Genomic DNA, 20,387 nt, shown 5'->3' with positions numbered 1-20,387 from the left:
TGCATCAGAGAGCAGCTTATATGAGCAAGCAGTCTTATTTCTCTGGGAGAAAAAGGTGTTGTTGTATGGTTGTTGATTTTTACCCGGCTAAACCACAAAGCTTTGGTACAAACTTGTGATTTGGTGGATTGGAGGATATAAACTGTGCACCTGCTCGGGGTCTCTCCTTTGCTCCTTAAAAACAGAAAGTGTTTTGTAGCCTTAGGTGAGCTGCTTGTGCAGGTGCTGTCTGTGTTTGATGTCAAATCTCTGACAGGGGAAATCCACCCACCTGTGTCCATCTGAGTTATTGAAAACGTTCCCTTGTCTGAATCATTTGGGCTTCACAGAACCTTTGCACATAAAGGGCAAATCTGAAGCACACGAAACAGAAGATGGACACTTTCCAGGAACATTATTTTGCTATTTCAAACTGAGATGAGATTAGATAAGGTTAACCAGATGGTTTTTGTTTTTCTTTCTTTTTTTTCGTGTGACAGTGCTTCTTCTTAAAAGCAGAAGTATCTGCTCTGACGGTACATTTGGAACCAAACCAAATGAAAGATTTTGCTCGCTCTGCAATTATAGAATAATCTGAGGATTGCTTGGGAGAGGGAAGTCTGGGTTGACTTACCTGCATCTACACTTTTGGTCTTTTTTTGTGAGTAGAAGCCATTTTCACACAAGTTTAAGAGATAGGCGTTTCAACTAGAATCAAAAAGTGTAATCCATCTATCCCAACCACCAATCCTAATAGGCCATTTTGTTCTTAAACACATAGGCCTACATTCCAAAAAACAGAAGTTGTTACAATTGTAAACTGTCTCTATGTTGTGGTGAAGTGTGTAAGTGCCAGAAAAAAGTTTTAAACGTAGGCAATGCGCATGGAAAAATATGGAAATGTGATTTTGGAGTGATGACAGATCCATGATCAAACAATTAGTTCACACTCGTGCTTATGTTTACTTTGACAGACACACACTGATCTGATAGCATCTCTCCTGTTAAATGTTAATGTGAATTATTGTCTAATAAATGCAGCTGTTTCTTATGGTGTTTCAAACATTCTTCTGACTGTGTTGTTTCACCTGCCATTCAGATCTTTACTTATACCCACTGTCCAATGTGTTGTCTGACTCTTTCATTATACAGGTCGTTCTGAGTGGATATTGTGATGTCACAGCGTGTTGTTACAATGTAGTATTACAATCTATTGTCAGTTTGTGTTCTGATAATCGGTTGTCAGTCTTTATTGTTACAGTGTAATGTACTGTAACTCTGTTTAGTAACAATGCGGTGTTACAACATGTGGTTACAGTGTAGTGTGTTTTCACACTGTTATATTCTGCTGGTACCATTTGTTGTTAAAGTGTATTTTCACACTGTTGTTAAAGTCTGTTGTTATAGCTGGCATTCTTATATGTTGTCTGACTGTGTTGTATTATAGATCGATGTGCTGCCTGACTGTGTGGTTATGTTGTTAAAACTGTTTTGTTCAGGGGTTGAAATCTGTCAGTGGGTATCTTAGGTTCTCGGTAAATAAGAGAAAAATTCCCTGCATAAATATTAATTGAAACAATGCTGCTGAGGACCTGCAGCACGAAAGTCAAGTGTCACAGAGGCCATATATACCACATGGCTATAAATATGAAATGGGGCTTTGGTCTGACTGAATACAGCTTTACCAGATCTCAAGTGCTGAAGGAATTTGCATAATCTGCCCATGCTATTATTCAGATGTTAATAGAGAGAGAGAAAAACAACAACAGACGTTTAGAAAGAATCTTTTCTAAGGTTATTTAAAACTGACTTTTTGTTAATGCCTTCCTTAAATTTACTGTCCTATTTTTTCCCCCTTTGCAAACGTTTATTTTTTAGCTTGTCAGTAGACCTGACACAATGTTTCAAGAACTTGAAGCTACACAGACAAGGAAAGATTACATCAGCAAAATGCACATCCACTTCAAGTCTTTAAAGCATGACCCCGATCACTGACTCATATGTCACTGAGACACTTTGCTTTGTGATACTTTCATAAATGCTTTTATGTATCAATTAAATCCCATCAGGCAAAGGTTACAGAGTATCTCCGGGGTCACAGGATGAGCCTGGGATGATACTTCAGCACATCCTGTTAGCAGTGACTCACTTCAGGCCCTCAAAGGCCCATTGTATTCATTAAAGACAGACAAAATGCCCCCATGGCCTTGTTGGTCACATCTCCCTGACTTTATTCTGCCTCTCCTCTCTCCCAAAGGTGCATTAAACCATTTTAATCTCCCACTTCAAGCCCATGCACAGTTTGGATGTCAGAGTTTGTAAGGTCAAAGACTTAAATGCACTTCAGCTGAAATGTGATTTTAATTGTGCTACAAGGGAAGTATTTTACAATGTTAGAATATATTTTGAATGCAGAATAAAGAAACCTTTCCACTGCAATCGTTTTATTGAAAGCTTTCCTTCAACAAAATACATTTGCACCTTCTGTTCTCAAGGTGACTGTTAGCCAAAGATTTATATGTGAATCCAGATATTAATGCAGTCATGTATCCTCTCTTTTGCTTTATTAATCAACATTTTTAAGTGTTAATGAAACAAATGAGAAACACCCTCATAGTGCCTAAGAAGGGAGAAAAACTATACTGATCTGCAGCCTTTTTTTTTTCAGCAGGGCTTTTAGCCTCATTTAGCGCCTTGTTTCTGTTGCATCTCATCAAAAGACCTTTGAAGTGCCGTCTGTGTTCATAGCGCTGCACCAAACCTCAGTGCAGTGATGCTAATAGCTAGCTGGTGAATAGAATATCAAGAAAGTTGGACAGAAATTCTACAATTCACTTAGCAGATGCTTTTATCCAAAGCGACGTACATCAGAGAGTAAGTACAACACTAATCCATTCATACACCGCCACGAAGCAGTGGGAGCAATGCAGGGGTAAGGGTCTTGCCCAAGGACACATCGGACATGTTGCTCAGCTGGGGATAGAACCCTCGACCTTCTGGTTGAGAGGCGGCAACACTACCAACTGAGCCACATCTGCCCAACTTTAGATAAAGTAAATACAACTTTAAATCAGTAAGCATGAACTTCATATTTGCTATTTAATCAGTTAGATCTTTCCAACATGAAATCTTTTGTTCGTCTTTTGCTTAAAACGAATAAATGACATCTGACATTTACAAACTAACTTCAGGAGCAAACTTGCTAAACCTGATCCAACAAAGTTTTTGGCATTATGTAAAAATGGATTAGAATGAGGCTACAGGATATGACGTCTGTTTCTTGGAAATGTCTGCTTATTTTTCAAAGCCCCTGTCGTAAGTTGCATCATATCCTTTCTACACCCTCTGGGCCAAAGAGGTGGTTTATGTGATGGGCGTGGCTGGGCTGGACAGCAGTGACTCGCCGTCTTCTCGACCAGGTCAGAGCTCCCAGTTCTCTCCCTCTATCTCTGTCTGTCTTTCTTCTCAGATGTGTCAGCCCATCAATGATTGATGTCACCCCCCCCCCCCTTCAGGACTTGACTCATCTTTCACCTGCAGTCTGCCTCACATCTGTTCACCAGCACATGACATCAGCACAAGCCCACATGCATGTACACACAGCTCTGCAGAACACAATATAAGCTCCTCAGAGGCACTGTGGTTTTTGGAGAGTCCAAAGGCTTATGGATCACATGTCTCTGTCTCTACATGAATCATCAACAAACTAGCTTTTCTCTCCCAAGTCAGTTTTTTCCTGTGTGTATGTTTCTGATAAAAATTCAGGAGTGTCAGATAAGCCCAGATGCTAGCTTTGCCTCTTTTTTTTTTTTTTACCACTTTTGTACGAGAACCCATGCTATTATTCAATCTATGTCACACCCTTTATTGCAATTCCCAGGCGCACAAGGAATAAAAAGGCACTTTTCAGCTGCAGAGGCTGTAATTCCATGTTGTCAGAGCCCATTGTATTGCCAAAGCTGCATCTGTTCATGTCTTGTATTGTCTATTGATGGTGTGGGAGCGGCAGGCGCCTTCACGGGCACAATTATGCTGCTTCAAGAACAAGCAAAATGACTTTTCCCTGAAAATGGACCAGTGCTTTTACGAATCCAAAGGTGAGGAAAGGCTGAATAAATATATTTATCCTCTCCAGCACCAGATCTCAGAGGTTTATGCTAACGCTCAGCTCCACAGTGCCTACAGGAACATATTCATGCAAACAAGATGAGCAGGTCACATACTCTCAGCATCGACTTAGCCACAGTATCCTTATGTTTGTTTGGCCTTGGTTTTTGGTTTAGGGCAGAGATTATGCTTGCAGAAAGTTTAAACCAGGATCGTTGCTTTAAAGAGACAGACCAGCCTTAGGATATATTTTTAAGAAACAAGTTTGTTTGAAGATGTAATGATGTTGACAGCAAGTATTGATTTGCTTTAATGCGCAGAGCGTGATTGTTTCACAAAGAAGTTTCTTGTAACATGTTTGGTTGAAATTGCACATCAAAATCTGTATGCAGGAGCTCAGTCTATACCAAGGCTACTGATGTATTCAATTCTGGGGTTACCTTGCTGAATCTCTTCGCTGTAGTTTGCTATCACATTAAAAAGCATTCTGCAAATACTCCCAACCTACACTGACAGTCAAAAACCTACTACTCACTCCTGAGACAATGGGCTCCCTGTCTTTTATACCTGTGACAGTACAGTGATTTCCACATTACATTAAATACATTACATATAGACAATTGCATTAGAACCTCGTATTTGGCTCTTACACAGGTCTTTGCTCTCACTGCTGCTTATGTTAGCTTACATGACCTAAGATGCCTGTTCGTCATCTCTGTTTGTGGTAACATTAGCCTCTGCTAACCGACAGATTTATTCTACAACACTTGTTTATACTGGGACATCCTTTGACTGAATCTCTACAGCCATAACCAGAATTCAGAATGTTATAGTTTAAGGTCACAGTCAAAAATACGCTGCATTTAAAGCAATAACATGTCGACATTTTGTTTGGTGGACAGGGCAGAACTGTCATTCCCCTCTATTGAAAAGGATTGTGCTGTTAAACTGACGTTTGAAAGGACTGGTAGGTGGAAAGTTACATATTATTGCTTTAAATACTGAAATAACAGAGGACAAAACATATTGATTTGTAATGTCACAGTAACCAAACAACAATGTTCAAAATAACAAAACACATGACTGGCTGTTACACAATATACAAGACCAATGTTTGATGATTCATTTCTCCACAACAGTTGATATGAAAGAGGACAACAATGCCTCGGCTGTTTATCCCAGCTCTTTAGAAGTTGCTTTCTCTATCTATTTGAGAAAAAAGGTTCAAAGACTGGAGAGTCATAAAAATTATGACAGGGCCCAGTTTCCTTGACAATAACATTAAAACACCTATTGAATTAGACATTCTTTTCTGGAATAAGATAACATACACAACACGCGCTGTAAGTAAGTGACACAATCCTGTAGCCCAGCTAGAAAGAAATGTTTCGACTGCTGTGCTCTCCCCTGTCCCTTAAATGAAACAAACAAAAACAAAAAAACACCACTGCTTTGAATTCTGACACGTCACTGAACTGTTTGTCTGCATTTGCTTTCTTATCCCCAAACTCTGTTATATGTCTGAGATAAATAGGTTGGGGTGTCAAGGAGAAGTTTATTTCCCATTTACTTTTGATTAATTGTATTGTGAGAAAACAAGATGAAGTAATCAATTACAAATGATTTGTTTCTCCACTATTACCCAATCATTGGCAAACTTGTTTGCTCAGAGAGCTTTTTGTCCTCCTTCAAAAATCTCATAAATAATGTGATGTGCATGATATCTGATGAACAGCTTCAGCATTCAGCTTCTTGAGGCTGCTGTCTTAAAACAGAAGACTCTGACACGGTTTCGCAGTAAGTGTTTGACGTAAATCCAGATAATGAGAAGAAGAGCACTACTTGTTAAAGCATCGCGTCTACTCTCATCGCGTCTGCTGCAGTGATTACATTCTTTCCTCTTGCACACACATGTTCTGACAGTCGACGGGGAGAAGCAGCCAAACCAAAATAATTTGCCCTCAGATGCTGACAGATACATAAACTTACGACATCATCGCCCTTAATCCCAAACTTCTGATACACTTGCATGAGAGTAGGATTTGCTATTTTTGTAACCGTAATTGAGAATGTCAGCATTCAAGTCCAAAAAAGGTTACTATAAAACTTTTCAGACATGTGTTCAATTTAAATGGAACAAGGTAATTGCTGATGGATACCACATTGTGCGATCGGTGTGAAAATTGGTCTTGAGTACTTTGGTGTTACAATATTTATTTTATTATAAATGGGCCATTCGAAGTTTACATTATGGTATGCATTGAAATGAATATATTCCACCAAATGTTGACATATTTAACAACGAAAAAAAGGTTCACCAGCTGCAAAGCTGTACCAAAAACCCTCCCTTCCCTTGGTGTAAAGTCAACAAATTGTTGAAAAGGTAATACTACAACTAAGACCAGTCAGAATCTATACCCGTTTAGCCATGAGGAAGTTGACCTCATCAACATGAGAATCGTCAGATGGCTGACATTGTGGGGAACCAATCCACAAGACCAATAACCCCCCTGTCACATCTCAAAGAGTTTCCGCTCCCACTGGTTAGTGTGTGCCTCCTATTCAGTGGGGTAGTGGCAGAATATGTGTGTGTTTTCACTGCCTGAATTGCCCTTGTACAAAACACTATTGAGATGTATCGGGGGCATCCGCCTCAGGCTCCCCTTGACGTAACATTAGTTACAATAAGACAATCAATGACTGGCTCCCCTACAGTGCTGTGAATGGACGTCTGCCCCTGATTGACAGGTCCTCTTCTTGGGCGTTTAATGCCCTTTACATTTTACTATTCCCAGAGTGGCCGAGCTGACATTTACACATAAATCTGACAGATTATATACAGCCAATCACAAAGGGGTAACAATATGGATTTCATGGTGGATTTCCAGTTGGCTGTAGGATTTACTGTATGATCCTGGTTGTTCGTGTTCGAGGTAAAAGTGTTTTAAATTCAGTGCTGCTGTGTTCCACGTTGCAAACTCTATTAAATAAAGGAAGCAAACAAACTGGCATCATTTTCAGTTCGTCCCTTACTAAAAAGAGAATTAGTTGTGAAAATCTGGAGGGACAATGGGCCATTTTCAACGTTGAATAAAGACATTTGATAGCTACCAACAGCTGGTGTTAGCATCTTCCCAGCTAGCATTACCAGTACATGGTATGACAGGAGAGGTATAAGCATGCTCATGGAAATGTTTACCAGCTAATGCTATTGTTAGCTTGAGGTTTTGTTTTCTAGCAAATGTTGATGTTAGCGGGGGAATGGTTAAATGCTAGTGTTTGCTGTTGTCTAAAAATTGATAGTGTATAAACAAACATGTTGCTTCATCTGAAAACATGACATATTAATAATCCCACGTTTAATGAATGCAAACCTGTTATACAGTTGAAAGAAATTATAACAGCATGCAAGCTTCCAACACAGAAATGGCTGCTGTGTGAGGCATAAAAGGCATTATAGAATTTTGTCTTAATAAAACATTGACTGAATTTACACTACAGCAAGTCATTTACGTCTTATTCATCTCAGCATTAGTCGCATTAGTCATTTACACACATACCTATCTCTCTGCAAACCTGCTGGATAAGAGTTTTTTTCATTTCTATGACAATATTTATCCTCATTGCAGGAAAAATTTCTGTAAACTTTCTCCCATTTCCTTTATGTTCCCACTATGTCATCAGTCTTGTGGATGACTCGCTGCCAAGCTGATTAATTGGCTAGCTGGCGGACTGCTTTGCAATCAAACTGTGATGGTGTGACTGACTGACTAGCCGACTGACTGGCAGACATACAGAATGAATGATTTACTGAATGTGCAATTTGCTCTCTTGCCAACAGGCTGTCAAGGTGACCTAATGGCTGGTTTTCTGGCTGCCCATGTCATCAAAAGCTTTTTTTCGCTCATGACTTATTCATCTCCAATCAAGTTAGAGGACAAGGCCTCATTCAAAATGTTTTATTGTTTATATGGAATGACAAAAAACAACAATACAGGTTACACTGTTAGAATGAGTTGTGGAAGTATGCCATGATTAGAAAATGGTGAATTACTTCCTAAATCAGCTTGGCACTATAGTTTGAGCAAACAGGACTCAAATGGGAGTAAATAGTTTTCATGTTGGGGACGTTTTCTTTGAGTATCAAGACAGAAGGACAGCTTGAGACTGTTAATATTTTCTGTGCCATTCAGCTGTCTGTAAACACTGTTGCATCTCGTACCGTGTTACATTTCATGTTTATTTCATGCATCTTAATTCTGCATCTTATAACCTCTCTTGCTTTTTTGTTCATTGAACTGTGCTCCTATCAATGGCCTGATCTTTTGTCAGTGGTCTGCTTTGGAGAAATAGCTGAACTGAGAATGTTGTAACTGACCAATCAGAATGGAGTATTTAACACAGCATTAAATGAGTAATGCTATGGTATGTCCACTTGATATGTTTTTAATATTTTTAGTGCAACAATTGAGATATATAGCACAAATAAGACATGTCAGGTTTTGGATTCACAAATAGAAAAGTTGATAGGGATGGGGTTTTTTTTCAAATCTTTATACAATAACAAGAAAAGAAGACAATACAATATTCTTTCTTCAGATGTCCTGGCAACATATTTTCACAATTGGTGTAACATATACATGAACACACACTTTTCAGCCCAAACTTGAAACTTCTGAATGTTTTGACATGGGCTGGCTATGGTTGAAGAGTTTTGGTCATGCACCTTGACTTTGACATCTTTAAATTTAGTCCATAAAGTTTTGTTTTCTCGCCTGCTACTCAGAAAAGGAAGTCTGTGCATCTATGGGCTGAAGCCAATCAAGTTGAAAACATTGCGTAAGGATCAGATGTCAGAATTCCGTATAAGGTTCGGGTTAAATCTCACTTTTGAGTTATCATTGAGTAAGAGTTGGGAATCCTCAGTTCTTGTGAAAGGTCTGTCTAAGTGATGGAGCCAGATGAAAGAGGTCAGGAGGGGACGGATATGTCGTTCTCATAAAGTTTATGTTTCAATCATTGTTTTGTCTGTTTTTTTTATTGCGTAATTATCTTATTATGGGGGATTTGTTTCATTGCCAGTATCAACAAAACAAGCTGTTCCTAAAGTCCTGTCTGTCTGTCACCCCGGCAGGCAAAGTCAGGGATCTCAAGAAAACTCCATATTTGTCCCTCTGTTGTGAAACTGGGTGAAGTGATGAGAGACATCCTGTTTTTCTCTTCCTTCCTATCTCATTCAATCTCTCCTGCACAAAATGATTCACTGAAAGTTTTCTTGATTCTCACTGTATCATGAAGCTAATAAAGTTCTACTATTCACTATTCACTATTTGTATAATATTACACAGAACATAAACAACAACTAACAACCTTACACTGGTTGTTTATTGGTCCTAAAACAAGGTATACAGGAGGAACTTTAGGCTGCACCTGCCTCTCATCTTTTGTTCCCTGAAGCACTGAGTGGCCCTTGACCAGAGAGTCTATTAAACTGGAAGATCTTGTTAAGAACAGAACAATTTGTTCTGCCAAAGGGAATACAAAATACACACACACACAGACACGCACACGCACGCACACACAGTGTATAAGTGTCCTTCAAGACAAAAACAAGTGATTAAAGCTGATGAATTACAGCTGGGAGATGAAGTGATAACCATTTTCTTGACACTCTATAAAATCACTTACAACAGAACATGAGAAAAACCCCTCTGTGTGTTTAAATTAAACTCTATGGTGATCCCCTGTTTACCTCTCTATTGCGCTCGATCAAGCATTTTGGTATTACTGAGCTCAAAAACCTGTTAATTGTCATTGCAGTTTCAGACAACGTTCTCTGTGGGTGTTTTTCAAGTTGGAAGTAATAATTAATTTTACCAGGCAAAAAATCTTTCTGATTTATTGGTGTAGTCATGAGACAAGGTAACACGGCAGAGTAAACAGTCAAATGTTGACAATAAATAATGCACTGACTAAAGTCACTGACTAGTCATATGCTATGACTTAAGGAATTATTGTTTTCAAGTAGCTCGTCAAAATACAGAAAAATTGGGGTGGACAGATGTGCAAAAACAGGAATGGCTGTTTATGTTTGATGTTTTTGAGCTTGCTAATCTTGTTTTACAAGCCTGGAAGAGAAGACAAGATATTCTGTTTAATAAGTGTTTATCCTGCATTTGCTTTCTCTTTCTATTCCATGACAATAAATCAACCTGCTTTTCACACTGATCCTGAAATGTCTAAATTCACGGTGTCATGTAAGCCCATGTGGACTGGGTATATACATGTATGTATGTATGACACAATAATAAAATAAAAACTGCAAAAAAAAAGAAGCAAAAATCCAGTTTAAGCACAGAATGATAGCAAGGAGTGGGTAAGTTTAGCTAGACTTAACACAGGGCCAAACAGCTAGCCCTGCAATCGTACAATGCAGATATTAAATTACCCCCCCCCCCCCAGGAGCTCACCTCTACTTGCTCTGTGTTATCTCTTTCTTTTCAAATACAAAATTGATGTTTATAGGTGTATATTTGTTTTCTAAACTTCTCAAAAAGCCTTGCTACATGTTTCCCATCACTTTCAGTCTTTAGGCCCATTTCATTTTTAAAAGGAGATAAATATCAATCTTCTCATTTTCCTCTTAAAGAAAGCAAGTAAGCTTTTTTGTTTTTGTTGGGCTATTGTAAGCTAAATCTTTTTGTCTGAATGAGTCAATGGATGAGATTTGTGCTTAGCGTAATTTTCAAAATGACACAGCACATCACTGTATTCCTGTTTGACATACCTTTTGGAGATTGCACCTTTTTGACCTGGACATGAGCTATTGAGCTGTTATAGAATTTAACCTTCATGTTCATTCCTTTAAAGGTATAAATGGTCTGCATTTTAAAAAACCACATACATTTTGTGAAGGCTTAGTTTAAGATGAGCCTTTTTCCCCCTGTAAGTGGTCTTAGAAGTGTCTCCATGGGGAGATATGACAAGGACAAGCATGTACCTTTTTCACTGCGCAACCTTAGTGAGTCCTTCCTCAGCTGCTTGGGGGCATGAACAGAGGTCCCTGTGTCTCCACACACACACACAGAAAGAGAGGCCTGGCCGTAGGGTTGCCAAGGCAACAGGGAACAGTGCAGGCATGGTGTATGAAAGACGAGGGGGTCTGTGCTGATCGGGATAACTGCAGACGCCAGGGGACACCTTTGTGCATTAAGATACTGCACACTCCCCTTTGAGGGTGAAAAAGGGAATTTATTTTTCTTTCTCAGCCAAACTAAATTAAACTATAAATTGTGCTGGTTAGGCAGTGTCTGAAATTGAAGAGCTCAATATCAGGGGATGTACCTCACAGGCAGACACAGAGCATTTTCCGGTTTACAGACCAGGGTGAATGGGTTCTTTGATCTATTTCTCGTGTCTGCTTTATTAGATACATGGTCTCCAGTGCACTGAAAAATGAACATACTTGAAATGTCTGTGTAGTTTTCAGAAACAAAATCCTATGAGAATTTATACAGATGTGCTCAGTGACATAAAAACTCTAAGGTTTATCCCTTCTACCTGATCATGTTCATTTGACTAAAGTGATAGATACATCTGATAGACTGACTTTTAGGTCTGTGTTCCCCTGTGAGGATAAAATGTTATTGAAGAAATGTTGCTCTGCTATTTGGAGGAATTAATAAAGGTAAATATACATTGTTAGTACAAATTAAGACATATTGAAAATCTGGTTCATAGCATGTATCTTAATGTTGTTTCCTAAAACTGTAATTTGACACCAGAAACCAACGTTTGGTGAATGCAACAACAGTTGAATAGAAATAATGTTTATTTCCTAATTTTTGACATGGAACCTAAAGAGTGCTAAAATAGGTTTTTAAAACGCCCTTACAATCAGACTGTGAGTCTGCTGCATTGTAATCATCCTCCTTAACTGGCACATGGATTTAAGATGATATTTACTTTCAAATAGAGATTAAATAACAGAAAACTAATCAGTGGCTATTTGGAAAAGGTATAGAGCAGTATCTCTATACTGTATAGTATAATAACCAAGTAACACAATATTTACAGATACCAACAAATTAAAAAAAGTGGAGAAGAAGTTAAAAATGGTTTAAATCTAAGTTTGGATACTATCATTTAAGGTTTTGTATTGTTCTCTGGTATTGTATTTGAATTGGACTGTGGTTATGCGTTCATAGTCATGACATAATCATCAATCCACTCACACATACAGCAGCTATTCAGCTGTTTACACCCAGAGTTTAGTGTCAGCCTTTGATCATCTATATTCAGCTGTCGGAGCGAGTGTCAGTGGTGGGGTTCGATCCTGTTATAAAACAGCAAACAGCTAAAAGTAGTCTGGGCTACAGAACAACAATTGGTAGAGCAATTATAAGTTTGAAAACATAACTTTGCATGCAGCTTACTGCTAACTATGATAATGGTTAATGTGTTTTGTAACTCACCATTCAGTTACTAATTAAAGTGAATAATTGTCTGATAGCAAAGCCTTGTTTTCATCCTCTGGTTCTTGTTTAGATGGATTTAACTGTTAAGGGCTGCAAATCACTGATAATCACATACACCATTACAGTACAGAGGATTCTGGCAGATGTCAATCAAGATAAGATATACAATTAGATTTCTACTGATGCTTAATGAGACTTCATAGCAGTTTTTACCATTTTAAGCTAAATTCATTTATTATGATATCAATGAATCCACTATCCCACATTTTGCAAATTAGCAAATCTATCTTGGCTACGGCATTTTCACAGAAGACCTTGTGACATGTGATGGTAGGAAAACACAGTTAAAAATAGTACAACTATTTATGTGGAAATGACATATGGTTGCTTCAGATGTTTGGGCCCTGGTTTTGTGCATGCACTGCTAGCTTTCACACTGTTGTGGCTCAAAGGACACTTAAATAGAATGAGCTAATAAAAATGAAATTGATAACACCTGTGCTTTTTCCTCTTTCACAATATTGGCAGTAAAAAAACAACAGCACATTTATTTATTTTTTTATCTGCATCTACTGCACAAAACTACAGGTTATGAACTGTTCTTCCATTTACTCTATTATTTATCAGTAATAGCAATTTTTATAATATGGCTGCTTCAAATCAATGCTTTGTGATATACTGTATCTAGTGGAACATCATATGTTTATATGCTGTGCTGACTCTTTGCACATTGTTGTTTCGCCTGCAACTCTAATGTCAGCAACCCTAATGAGTGCTTTGATTCTGGAGCATGGAAACACTGCCACCATGTTGACTTAACATGACATCTTCCCAACAGAGGAAGATGCCACATTTCCACACTTAACTGGAAATGTTCACAAAACAAGCCGACCAGAATGGGCAACTAATTAAACATTTTTAAATAAAGTAAACAGCTGTAGAGTGCTGTTTTTCAATTCACTTAAATTGTTGAGAAAGTGAAACGCTTCAGACTTTTAGAAACCATGCCATCATGAGTGCTGCATATTTGATCCCAAATTCTGACATCAGAATCCAATACACACTTGATCAATACAGATCTTACACTACATTGCATCATTGCACCAGAAACCTGGATTGTATATTGAGTCCATTTTTTTTTAAACATTAAAAAGTAACTTCTATTCTTTCAACAACAACAAAAGCAGAGGAACGTGATCACATTATGAGCAACATGTAGCCTTAATGATTCTCACACACTCATGTGGGCACAGGTCCATCTTGTCACGTTTCATTTAGTGAGTAAAAGGTTCTCTTAGTGCTTCTATAATAAAAGGTTAAACCTTTATAGAGCATTTTACAAAAGAAAAAAGTGAAGTGTATAATTATGAGGCTACTACTCTTGAACATGCCAATGGAAAAGTCCACAGCATCACTTCGAAGTAATAACTTTAAATAGACACATGATGGAAACTTTAATGAAACCGCTGCGGGGAATTTACTGTTTTGGGAACGTACCAAATGCATTAACTGACAAAAATACTTTTAACTAACTAGATCTAAGCCTTTTTTCTGATCTTTCACATCCCACCTCATGAAGATAGATGCAGCATTTCCTGTCAGCATTCCTCATATGGGAGATGAGAGGGTAAACATATAAAGGGGACTATTCTTCAGCCAATTACTGATTATAGCCAAAACCTGTTAACTTGACACAGCAGCAATAATCTTTTGAAAGAGGTTTGTGCTTTTGTATGTGTATGTGTGTGTATGTGTTTCAAAGTATCTAATATCTCATACAGCCATGTTGGCAGAAGAAGAATTAGTGGCAGCACTTCTAAAAGCTGGTATTACAGCGAACATGCCAGAAATATTATAAATAGAGTTCATCTTCAATCATTCACTCAGCTCACTACATGCTTTTTTTGTGTGTGTTTCCCTATGAGATTTCTCCCTGTGCTTTGAGGTATCATAGCTAAATCAGTGTTGCATTTATTTGTGTCACTGCTGAATCATTGTGCTTTTCATCTTTCAAACAGAGCCCTGCTGCCACTCCTGTAGAATCACACATAATGATCTTGTCTTTGGTCAGAAATCTCAAAAGGCCTGGGTACACCAGGACATCAGACCACGAGATGTTGGAATCACCAACAACAGACGATCCGCGGCAGCAGAACATTTCATTATAAACTAACAAACAGTAAGTAGTCTTGACAATGCTGACCTTTGAGGTTGCAAAGGGACAAACTTGTGTCTAAAAGAGAAGATGCAATTGTTGCTTATTGTTGCTGTGGTACCAGTTATTTGATCCCTTCTTTTCAGTAAATATGAGCACATATTGTCCCACAAAGAGTCTGCTGACAGTTATGAAACAAAAAGTGTATCATTTCATCAAACTTTGTGAACCAATTGTCTCATTAATGACCAAGCTGTGCTAAAGAGATTTCCAACCAACAGATATCAGGATTGTTTTTTAGATAAGCTGTGTTTCTTAACTCCTTAAAACGAAAACTGTAACAACGATAGTGGAAAGTAAACAGACTAAATGAAAGAAGCTCTGGAAGCTTCTGGGGCTGATTCAGCTATCCTCCCACTAAGTTAATGATTAGCTCACAAGCTACAGCACCCACCAACCAGCCCCGATGGAGCAGCTACGTCACACAGCTGTCAGCCCTAATGTGCTTTAGGTGGAAAAGCTTGTGACCTTTTTATGTGTGACCAGTGTTAATGAGATGGTGTCAACGAAATGGCGTGTTGTTAACAAGTCTTCAAAAATATTTTTTTATCTGGCATTCATCAACTTGTGTGTGGAAGTTTTTCCGAACTTGAAGTTTTTCCGTATTTTAACGTGTTTGCTCACAGATAAAATGGTGGAGGTCATAGAATAACATTTTACAGGTAAGTTAAAGTTTTATTCCAAGCGGCTTCTTCTTTTGCTCAGTCATCGTGGGGGAAACAGCGTTACCTACTTCAAAATTGTCAGCCTCAGTGGCTTTTAGATGCACACAGTAACTTTCATTTTATGTCTATGTTGGAATTGCCCTGCAGTGAAGATATCAGGATTCAAACTGCAGTGATGTCATGTACACAACTTCCTGCATCTTAACAACAAGCTAACACGGTCTTTTTAAAAGCAGAAAGTGACATTATGTGGATATAAAGCGTCCTAAACTAGAATGCAGCATTAAAACACATGATACGTCATACAAAGCCTGCCGGGCTAAACACAAACGTAACTCATGAAAATTAATGAAGAGCGCTGGGAAACAGCCTTTCTTATCTGCATGTTTCTGCCACTCGCATCCCTCCTATCTCGTTTTCTGCCTGTCTGGTGCCAGATTGGTACAGACAGAGCAGAGGTGCAGCGATGACCCTGAGCTGTCATTGTTTTCTTCTGAACGCCCTTGTTTCCTTCTCACTGCCTCTTCATCTCCTTACGTCCTTGTTTTTTTTTTTTTTTAGGGATGGCAGGCTGCACAGAGACAGGTGATTTCTATTGCACGAGGTAGAAATAGGTGTGTTTTTGCTCCTCCACTTAGAGATGTGCTATATGTCAAAGGCAGCAGAAAGTGTTTGGAATCACTCACCTGAAATGTCAGTGACTTCCTAACTGAGTGTCCATCAGAGCTTTTTTAAAACTGACAAGGGAGCCATTAGTCGTAGCTCTGAGTGTGTGTCCTGCGGTGGGAATGGGCGGGACTGAATTTTTTTTCTCCCTTTTTTATAAAATGCACATCAGCAGCACACTGTTAGCCTGTGCAACATCAATAAAGGTGACAGGAGGAAGCAAATCACCATCTGGGTGTTTCTAGACACAAAACCCTTATTTATAGTAACGAGGAGGTTTTGGTACAGTATCTATGAAAGGTGGTGTGATTATAATACCCATTTGATGATAGCTGTTGAATATACACAAGCATTGCAGACACACACCGGCACACAGGTGCAGGCTGCATGACGACACTGCACTGTATGCAGCATGTACACAGTCTTTAATCATCCTGTTGTCTGCTGCAGAGGGAGAACAGTGATGGGGATGCAAACACAAACACAAGGACACACATAAATACACACACACACTGTCCCCCAGCCCATCTAGCCCACCCCCCTGCAAACCTGCCGTTCTCTAGCCCATGATGTAATGCTATCAGACCCCTCCTCTGCTGTCTCTCACACACTCCCCTCTCTCTCTCTCTCTCTCTCTCTCTCTCTCTATCCTCATTCGATTGGTAGCTCCCGCCTGCATCTGCTGGATCAGCTCTGACTCCCTGCACACATACACACACACATACACATTCACTTACACACACAAACACACACACACACACTTCCACGCTCCCTCTCACACACCCTTACACATACACTACCAGGGGGATTCCTCCGCCCGCCACTGCAGCTTCTGCTTGCTCCACCTGGCTCCTTACTGTCTTCTGCCGTGGGGGGAGAAAAGCACGCGGTGAGTCCCTCCTTTTTCTCTCTAATGACAGCAGGCAATTGTGGTGCACGATAAGACAAAAGGATGAAAGGACGTGGCTTTTTTCCTGCAGAGAGTGCTGGACAAACACCGGGAGGCAAAGCTGGCATCCTCTGCAGCCTGGGAGGAGGAGGAGTAGGAGGAGAGGCTTGCAGCTGAGTTTGTGCCTGGAGTAAGGAAGTGGCGTGTGGTTGCTCAGATACTACAGATACCGGTCATCTGAGTGCTGGGTGCCATGGCAATAAATTGTATTCAATCAGGGTCTTGGCTTATTGTACATCTGTGTCCTAGCAAGGTGCTGGAGACTGTGATTGGATGCACGTGGGTGTGAGTGAGCTATAAAAAAAATCTGCTTGTAAGCATGTAGATGGGATTTGGAAGCGTTAATATGCCCAAGGAGTTCTGTTTGATTTGGTTTCCTCATGTGTCAGTCACCTTTTTCTGAGAGCAGCTGAATCACTCGAATGTAAAGCAAAGCTGCTTCTGCATTTTTGTGATGGTTCAGTTCTGATTCCTGCCAGCTGGGCGAGGATGATAAATTGGATGCAATAAAGCGCTGACAGTCTCATTATGTACATATAGACTGTTTCTGTTGAATCACTGAGAAAACAGGGTGTGCGCATGTTGTGAACTTGTTCGCCTGTGACATTTGGACACTTGCAATGCGCTCTCTCTCTCTCTCTCCCCCTCTCTCTCTGTCTCTCTTCTCCTGCTCCATTATGTACACTGGGCTCTTTCACTGTGTAGCTCAATGACATTGAGTCTAATAGGAAAAGTAATTCTATTATTGCCTCAGCTTTTGGCTGCTAAATGACACATTAATGATAATGGAAGCAAAGAATGAAGTCACTGGTGCATTTTCCTCTCTGGACCGAGGATGACCAAATTGCATTTAGTACAGTGATGCACTGCAAGCTAACCTTTTACATCCAGTGTGTTGAAATGTTAATATTTAATAATGGTTGGTCTACCTCACATGTGGACACTCTCATGACTAATTCATCCAGATGTTTTTTGCCTTTCTATATAACATAGAGCTGACAAAAGGCCAGACATGATTCACTGCTTTTCCATTTCAAAGTAAAGCCTAAAATTAATGCATTAGTAAGCATACACATCAATCAAATGCCTCCAGATCACCGAGAAGATGGTGCATTTTGCACGCTAGATAATTGGCATTTCATTCTTCAATTAACTAAGAAACAAATGAGCTTTGCTATGCTTTTCAGCTGGCTCATTATTACCAATAATTGCAGCTTTAACCACATAGAAAAGGAAGAAACCCAAAGATATTTTAGAAATCAGCTGGCCTTGTTTAAATGATCTGCCCTCGCTAACGGAACAGCGTGTGCAAATATGTTGGTGGTTTTTTTTAAATCAATGTTTAGCACATGAAACAACTCTTCCTCCAGGCTGTTTAGCTCTGAAATGCTCTCTGTAGGAATAAATGGAAAGTAATTAGGATGCTGGTCCAACAGCAAAACAATGTGGAAGTAAGGCAATGAGGAAGTGCAGTGCAGTTCCCATTGGCTGTTATGGCATTATGAGGGGTTAGTTTGTGGTCACATTGAGATTGTTTATTGATTGCTTAAACCCTGTTACAACCCACTGCCCACAAAAACCTTTAAAATGAAGACAAGGAGATAATGTTGCTCTAATCCGCTGCTATTTATGAAGCAGGCAGAAAATCGGAATGTTAATATTCTCCCTGAAGCATTTCGTCTGTCATTAGATCATCCTCTCATTGTGTTTATTTTCCACTCCTTTTTTTTTTTTTATTAATGACATGAGAGTTTCCTGTGAAGTGAAGTTGAGGTTGCAGAACTTGTGCTGTTTGTACATCAGATGTGCTAAAATGTCATGCTGCCAAAACTGTTGATTTTTAAGTCTTACCCTCGTTATCTGTACTGACGTCAAACAATTCATCTGAGGGAAATATAAATATTTGAACTCACTTAAGGCAGAAAAGTGAAAAACTAGAAGTATGAAGGTCAATTCGATCAATATTTCATCAACTCTGCCTACTGTGTTACTGATTTGGACCCTGAATGCAGCCTAGAAAAGTCCTCAAGTATCTGTTACCTTCTTGAGCACTAGTCATGGCTTTGTTGCACTGTGCAATGGGTGTGTTTGTGTGTGCATGTGTGAGTGCTCTTTGGTCTATAAACAAGCTATATGAGCACCGTCAGCTGTTGTTTCCCTTTTTTAATCAAAGATTCAGAGTGTTTGATTTGTTTTCCATCCGCTCTGAACAGAGACACCACAAAGTATTCCTAAGAATAAAACATTTGACCATGTGGGGAAAAACCAGACCCATGCCGGCTGCTCTGCTTCTTCCATCCTGGAAACATTAAAGGATTCAGCTGTCCACTACTGCCCTAAGGGGAAAAGAAATGTCCCCATTTGTCCAATGTCTAAATGAGTTTAGTGTAATTAGTCAAATGAATTGAAAAAAAAATGAGTACAGGGCGGTATTCCTGCAAAAACATAACTTAGAGCTTAAAAAAATAGCACTTACAAACATTTAACAGAGTATAAACAGAGCAGTAGTTTGAGAGCAAAGGAAAATATTCATGTTGACCCCCCCCCCCCTTTTTTTAACCAGATGTAACTTGAAAAACAAAGACAACTTGGAGGTGCCAAAAACTGTAGCTCTGTAAATGGAAACTGATTAATTTCCATTGAGCCCCATGTAACACTAATCCACTTAAAGCACACAAACTATGTACAGCCTGTTGCAGAATACACTTCTGCTACTTTTTCCCATCCAGGACAAATGTACCAGGTTTGAGTTGTTATTTAAGTCATCTCTTTAAACTATATAAAGGCGTAAGGCTTGCTTTGTGTCACAGCAATGCTTGCTGTCTGCTAGGTGTCATTTTAGCTTATTAATTTTCTTTAAAGGTCTTTTTTTTTATCGATGGTAGACATTAAAAAAAACAACTGTACAGGGAAATACTTTTTTCCTCTTCTTCCCCTTCTTAACAGCAACACTATTTTTTAAAAATCATTGAAAAATACAACAAAGCCAGACACCAAAAACAAACATCTATATTTAATCACAGAAGACATGTTCTGAATGATAACAGGGTAAACATTGAAGACAACAATACATAAACAGTAGTTCTTCATAGGAAATGAAATAGTAAGCTGAGTTGCATTGAGGAATCTGTCCCTTAACAAACTTCCCGGCCCCCCTTTCTATCAAACAACTGAATTAGATTAATAAAACAGTAACTACAATGAAATGAATGAACATTTAAAAAATAATAATACATTAATGTAAGTAAAAAATAATGGGTTTTTTTTAATGTCTAGAAGAGGTGTCACACTTTCCTTTCCCCTGGGTAGTAAAACCATGCTTTCTTTAG

General features: G+C 39.0%; 1 protein-coding gene across 1 annotated transcript in view; it reads left to right on the top strand.

Moving 5' to 3' along the window:
- Nucleotides 1-16,767: 16,767 nt before the first annotated feature.
- Nucleotides 16,768-20,387, top strand: part of sema4bb (sema domain, immunoglobulin domain (Ig), transmembrane domain (TM) and short cytoplasmic domain, (semaphorin) 4Bb) — a 56,837-nt gene continuing 53,217 nt past the window's right edge. Inside the window, exon 1 of the mRNA XM_061040380.1 lies at nucleotides 16,768-16,998. The gene's annotated coding sequence lies outside the window, so the exon portion shown is untranslated. The remainder of the gene's footprint in view (nucleotides 16,999-20,387) is intronic.

This window comes from Labrus mixtus, chromosome 1 (assembly GCF_963584025.1).
Source record: "Labrus mixtus chromosome 1, fLabMix1.1, whole genome shotgun sequence".
NCBI classification, from domain to species: domain Eukaryota; kingdom Metazoa; phylum Chordata; class Actinopteri; order Labriformes; family Labridae; genus Labrus; species Labrus mixtus.
Note: the sequence above shows the minus strand (reverse complement) of the source record. Positions and strands in the feature narration are given on the sequence as shown.